The sequence below is a fragment of the Erithacus rubecula genome (genome assembly GCF_903797595.1).
Source record: "Erithacus rubecula genome assembly, chromosome: 8".
Lineage (NCBI taxonomy): Eukaryota > Metazoa > Chordata > Aves > Passeriformes > Muscicapidae > Erithacus > Erithacus rubecula.
The window spans coordinates 1,447,595-1,454,825 of record NC_136659.1 but is presented as its reverse complement, the minus strand read 5'-3'; positions in this window follow the sequence as shown (position 1 = coordinate 1,454,825).

Below are 7,231 nucleotides of genomic sequence, written 5' to 3'. Positions count from 1 at the left end.
AAAGGATTCAGGAAGAAGGAGAGTAAGAATAGATTGTCTCATGGACTTTGAATGGAGCACTTGGGGGAGAGAACTGCCCCAGGGCTGGGAGGTTGAATCTGTTAAGTTTTTTCCTTTAATTTGGGGCAACAGGAATTGCTACAGTGCCTGGATCAGTATTAGACAATGGACAGTAAGCAGGGAGAACCGTGTGAAGCAGAAAATGACAGGACATCTGCCTGTAGCTCACTTTGAAAGAAGTGGCACATCTCTGTATCTCAGTCTCAAAACTGAAGGCTGGACTCCATCCATGGTCTCATACCATAGGAGGAATCACCTAGTATCTGTTGATTTCTGCTTTTCAGAATTTTTTGGTGGATAGTTTCATCATTTCAGGTTTTGCTCAAGGCAGGAACTCAACATTCTTCCACCAGCAGTGTGTGTGGGGTTCTGCCTCTCGCTTGCTAATGTCTGCTTAAATTTTTTTCACTTGCATGAAAAGGCAGCCTAGCAAATTAGAAGCACTTCGTAGGCATTATGCTGCTGTTAATTATGTAGGAGCCCAGACACTATTCACAGCATAATAGGAAAACTACCAAAGCAAATGCAGCAGTCTGAAATGCCAAATTAAGGTCTCAGCTCTTGAATGCAGCTAAATCTGCAAGTGGATGCTGCACACTGCAAGTGTGGGGGTCCATGCTGCCCTGAGTGGTTCCCAAGCTTTATCCAGTGCATGCATCCCAGGATTAGAGCTGTGTTTGCAGGGGGATTCCTAGGTGAGCTGGGAGCCAGGGGAATCACCAGGGGCTGCACTGGGCTCTCTGGTTAAGGAGAAAGCTGCAAATGACCTGTGCAGCAGCTTTTTGGACCACATCCTCCCCAGTTCATGCACTGTTGTTCTGTAACACCTGTTGGTACCTTCTGTGTGTTACTTAAAGCCCAGCAGGTGTTGCAGCTGATAATTCCAGGTGGGGTCTCAGTGAGTGCTTGCTGTTTTCTGTCAAATTTTTTATTTGCCAGGTGGCACTAAGGGAGCCACTTTTACAGCTCTCACTGCACACAGCCAGGCCACTGGTCAGTTCTATTTTCTTTGTGTTGTAGGCTCTGTTTTCATCTCATGGCTGAGTCCATAGCAGAGAGAATTGCCTGGACACAGTCCTGAGAGAAATTCATCTTCATTACAGAAGGTGGGATTTCTCAACCTGAGAGCTCTGCAGTGACATTTACATCAGATTTAGATTTATATTAGGAAAAATTATTGACTGGGAAGGCTCCTGGTATGGGTTACCCAGAGAAGCTGTGACTGCCCCATCCCTGAAGTGTTCAAGTATGTTTGCTGTAGATGGATTGACACATAATTCTGGTGCCTTGTTATCTGTGATTGAGGAATTGCTTTCCTTGTTTGCTACCTGGTAGTTTTCCTGCTGACAGCCTGGATTAGAGGTGGGAAATTCAGCCAGCAGTGCCAGGATCTTGTTTAATCCAGGTATTTTGAGTAACCATGCCAGTGCCAAAGTCAATTGCAAATTCAGCAGGTCCTGACTGAGTTTTGTCATTTCTTGTACAGGACAGCCCCAGTCAGATCAGTCATCCAGCACCTGACTCTGGGGAGACATTCCAAGAACAAACTCCTCTCTGTATTAAGTCTGCTTTTTTAAAGTCTGACATTTATTTTTTTTTTTTTTTTTCCATTTTGTAGCTTCTGAGCTTGAAAATCATGCATTCTAATAATATTGTCCTTAAATATCCTGTAATTATGTGATACCTTTATGGATAACTGTATATCCATTTTTGCAGAAGTAATATAAGAAAGATGCACTTGGATGAGGGGTAAAACACCCCTCTACTTTCTACTTTGATCAGACTTCCTGGATCTTTTCCAGCAAAGATTCTTCAGGAACTAGGAAAAGATTCCCACTCCTCTTCTACGACTGAAAGCTCCACAGGACAAAAATAACTGTCATTAATATTGTATACATATTTTGCCAGAGGATGGCAGTGTGGAAGGGCTTGAATTGCTCTGGGAATGCCTTTGTCTCAGCTGGGGAAGGAAAATGCCACCTGCTTTCACAGCTTATGCACCCAAACAGCTCCACCTTCAGCCAAATCAGAAAAATGAGGTTGAGGCCTGGTGGGTTAAATGGATTTGAGCTTTAATATTGCCAAACCAGTGACCTACCCTGACAGTGCTGTCCTTAAAGGGAGAATAATCCATTGAAGAAACCAGTTTTTTGTTAAAATACAAAGTTTGCATGGGAAGGGAGAGTTAAACATATGTCAGCTAGAACTGGGACTGGAGCACTTAAGTAACTATTCCAAAACTATCCCCAAACTTTTGGAACTATTCCAAAAAGTTCAGCTAGCAATCTGTGAGCCTCTTGGGCTAATCCATAAGAAAGTAATAATGAAAAGTATGTGGGGTTTTTTCCTATTTTTGTGCTCCATCAGCTTGGGTTGGTAAAACCATTAGAATATTTGTCAAAATATTCATTGCCTGCTTCTCCTTCCAGCTTGCAGAGGTGGCAAGAGACTGAAAAATTTACTGTCTCCTTAGTACCAAACCAGTGGCTTTCTTCTGTCTGCAAGGCATTGATCTAGTGCTTACAAACAATTCCATATGCACTTCAGACAAATCCATTTCCCAAGGATCTGTCCTGCAGCCTGGTGTTAGAGCTCCAGATGCTGGCCAGTCCCCTTGTCACTTGCTCTTAAAAGCAAGGGAGAATTTGGATCTGTAACAGAGTGGTCTTTGCACCACTTAATTAGTGGTTTGTCTGCAGATTATTCTGTCTTCATGTTTTTAATCCTGGCTGTGAGTGAAGGAGATGAATTTTATTGTATTTGGGTTTGGTTGTTTATTAAATCTTATCTAAAGTACAGAGAGTTCAGCAACACTTCCATCCACCAGCTAAAAGTGAGCAAAATGGAGATGAGCCCAGCTGCTACAAGGTCTGTTAAAGCTGAACAGTCCAATAGAGAATTAACACCTGTATTATTGATACTTTTGACCCAATAACCAAACTGCTGTGACCCTCAGTGCAGCACTGACTGTCCAACCAGAAACTACTGCCTGAAACCATGGAGAGGAAGGACACCCAAAATCCTCCATCCTGTCCCACACCTATCACTATATTATAAAAACTCCAAATTCAAAACCCTTCACCAATTGAAATCACACACTTCTATTTAACTACACACCTGTGACTTTAACTCCATAACTCAAATTTGGAAGCTTCTCCAAGGCCTTAGCTAAGTCAAAAGCAGTGTTCTTCAGGGGGTCAGTGCCAGAAAACTCAAAAATCCCAGGTTTCTGGGCTCCAACAGGATTCACAGGCTGTTCCCAGGGTTGGGTTTGTGTCCAGCTGCCCCAGTTCCACTGGCTTTGGGACAGCAAATACCAAGTGACCCTCGAGACCATGAGGTATTTCCAGGTGCAGGGGCTGGTGACACCTGCACAGCCCCTCTGCAGAATGATTGGAATTGCTGGGCAGTGAATGGTTTTGCATCTCAGCAGGAAGCTGCTGCCCCCACCTGCATAGTGCCTGCCTGTGTGTGAGAAATGTGGCCAAATCCTGCATCCAGCTGTATCCCAGGGAGAGGAACCTTGTGGCTCTCCAAAGAGCCAGGAATATCTGGAAAAGGAGGCAGGAGGATACCAAAAGCTGCTAGAGGGATTGTACAGTAAAATTAAAACTTGAGGGGTTCAGAAGTGCTTAACAGGAGCTTCCTAGTGCTGATATTAAAGTTAAACCTCTTCCCTGTCCTTTGGAAGCCTAACTTCCTTGAAGGCTGTGCCTTCACACACTGGTGCTGTGCCTGTGAACTCTGTTTGTGCAGCTTCTGAGCACTCGAGGCTGGTGAATACAGCTGCCAGTGTCCTCTGCAATCCATTGGGACAGTGAGGAAATGCCTCCAACACCACCAGAACCACAGCCAGGGCTGGGCTTTGCCTTTTGAAACCCTTTCCTCAGGCCCATGGGGATGCAGCAACAGAGCTGGGTACAGGTAAAAGGGTCAGTGGAAAGCCCCAATCCAAGTCAGGGGATGCACCAGAATCCAGACAGGAGCAGCAGGAGTTGAGGCTGTAGGCAAAGCTGCAGATGGGTCCAAGGGGTCACCTGCTGCCTTGGGATGCAATGCAAGATGTGTCCAGAAATGTGTGTTCTATCACCATCTGTTAAAACCAGCTGGGGCAGTGACCCTGATCTCCTGGCACATATTAAACCAGCTGGGGCAATCATCTTTATCTTTCCCACAGCCCATCCTCCCTCCAGGAAGATATCATCTGCTGCTGGCCCATTCAGTGCCACTGTGTGACTGATAAAATTACATCATCCCACTGGGAGATGCTCCAGCCAGGGGAGCAGCCAAGCCTTTCCTACCCAGATAAAAACTGAGATTTTGAACAGCAAGGAATCTTCTTTCCACTGGATTCCAGAGGAAAGCCAGACCTTCCCACATCATCCCTGGACCTTCAGAGGAAACTGCACCTTCTACAGGAGCACTGCTCCAGCTGAACCACATCTGCCACTGCAGGAGGATGCAGCCACCATTGAATGGGACTGCTGCCAACACCCTGACTGACTGACAGGTGTCAGCTTGGATTCTGACTCTGTCAGAGTTTTTGGGATTGTTCTTTCTAGTATTTTATTTCTATTTTAATTTCCCTGGTAAAGAACTGTTATTCCTAATTCCCATATCTTTTCCTGAGAGCCCCTTAATTTAAAAATTATAATAATAATTCAGAGGAAGGGAGTTTACATTCTCCATTTCAAAGAGAAGCTTCTGCCTTTATTGGCAGACACCTGTCCTTCAAACCAGGACACCTGCCTTCCAGCTCAGGTCAGGACTGGGTGCCAGGCATGGAGCTGAGCAGCTCTGGACAGGACTGCGGGTGGGGGCTGCTGGTGCCATCAGGGTGCTGGTTCTTGTGGCTCTGCACTCAGCCAGCCTCCTGCTTCCAGCTCCATCTCCACTGGATTTCCATGTGCTGATAGTATTGGAGCATTTGCTGTTCCCCCTGCTTGGGAGAATGAGGAATGTTTCACAGGCAAACAATGAACAGGCAATGAATCCGTGTTTCTGACTTTCCACATTCCAGCAGTGTTCCCAGTATCAGTTGGAAAAGCAAGGACAAATTCAACAGCATATTTTCTGTGGCTTACATAGGTCAGCACTCTAATGAAGCTGAGCTCAGCTAGGCTGAGCTTAGCTGTGCTTTGACAGTTTTGAGGGCAAAACTCCTGAGCTGAAGATGCTGTCCAGTTGTTTATTTGCAGTGGCTGAAGAGAACTGCTGAAGAAATAAATCCAGGTTTGCCAAGGGAATTGTACTGTGTAGCTTGGCATCTGTCAGCTGAGTCCTGGGCCAAAGTCACTTCCTTGGCTTCCTTCTCATCTAATCCTTAGCTGGTCACTCCTTGTAATTGGATTGAGCAGCTAGAATATACAGAATAGAGCTGGGACCAAATTCCAGGCTAGCAATGGAGCACAGAAGCCTCTTCTCACACACTGGCCATTTGCTTTGCATCTTCTGCCAAGTCTGTTGTGCTGGGGACTTGTGACACTTTCCATGTGCACTGCACAGCTCCATGCCTGGAGAGGAGACACCTCAAAAGCAACAACAAGCTTTCTCAGAACTCAGCTGGGCTTTGTACTCATGAATAAAATATCTCCCTCCTTGGTTTACTTAGGGATTTTGTCTGCTGAGATGGTGACAGGAAACCAGGAAACTGTTCTGCAAAATAAAAATAGGGTTTATTTACGTGGCTGTCAAATATTTGGTGTCCACACTGGGCTGAAATGATCCACCCCTTGAAGCAGAAAATCTCTGTTGCACATGGGGCACTGTGATTGAATCCTGTTGCCTTATAAAAGTCAGGCTTCAGAGGTTTCCAGTCTCACTGGGGCTGAGTTTTCTGCTGTCACTGTAGTTGTCATTTCTGTCCTTTCTTGCCTCTGTTTCCTCCTGGAAGACACACAGAAGCCCCAGGGATATTCTAGCCTGGCAGGAGTGAGAAGCTTTTTGCACAGACAGGGACATTGCCACTCCCACTAAGGAAAACACCTTCACTGGAAGCAGAATTGTGTTCAAGCAACCTAGCAGCTTTCCATGGTGCACTCACTCAGTGGTGGATGAAGGAGGACCAGAGTCCACCTCAGCTTTAGTAAAGCCTTTGATGCTCTCTCCCTACATAGGAGCTGATAAAGGGCAGGTCAAGGAAGTGGCCAGTGGGGCAAAGTGAAAACTGGCCAAATGACCAGAAGGTGCTGAGCAGTGGCTACAAAGTCCAGCTGCTGCTGAGGTTCCCTGGGGATTGATTACATTGATTGTCATTAATTACCTGGCTGATGGAGCACAGCATTTCCTCCCCACAGAGTCACAGCCTGGTTTGGGTTGGAGGGGACTGAAATTCCATCTCTTTCCACCCCCTGCCATGGGCAGGGACACCTTCCACTAATCCAGGCTGTTCAGAGCCTCATCCCACCTGGCCCTGGGGTCTACTCAGCATTCAGCACATGGCCTGCTGATGCTCCACCACCTGCAATGCCCAGCATCTAAAAGGACATCAAATTATTTCTACTATTTTCTGCTAAGTGTGTTAGCTCTCATATGTAGTTTTTTCAATGATACTTTACAGTTCTTGCTCTGATGTTTATTTTAATACTGAAATAAACATCCAACAAAATTGTTCCCATGGGGGTAATACCTTCACTCTAATGTTCCTCTGCTATAATTGCATTATATTTAAAACTTAGAGAACTAAAGCATAGAAGCAACCTGAATATGGGATTAACATCTAATATTATACCATCAAAATTTCTGTTAAATGACTATATCAATCCAGCATGAGTCTTTTGTTGTATTTACAAATTTTAGAAAACTTTCACTGAGTTGAACAACACATTAAGAGTTCAAAGCAGCTCAAATGAAAATAAACCCAAATTACAATTAGCTCACAGTGCTCCCATCTGGATTCTCCTCTTACTTGTGGGACATCTAGTGGCAGAAAGGAGACTGGATCTTGGGAGACAAAAATGGTATTTAAAAATGTGATTCTTGCTTTTTAAAAAGGACACTGAAACATTTTTCTTCACGATGGTTGGAGCTGAAAGAATTGTGTGGTCTTTCAGTATTGATATTTAAAAACATGTTTGGCTTATAGTGACAAAAGCAGTTTGTGTGGGAGCAGCAGGGACAAACTGCAACTTGCTTTTCTTAGTGCTTTCTGTTGAGAAATAGCTTCAAGAAG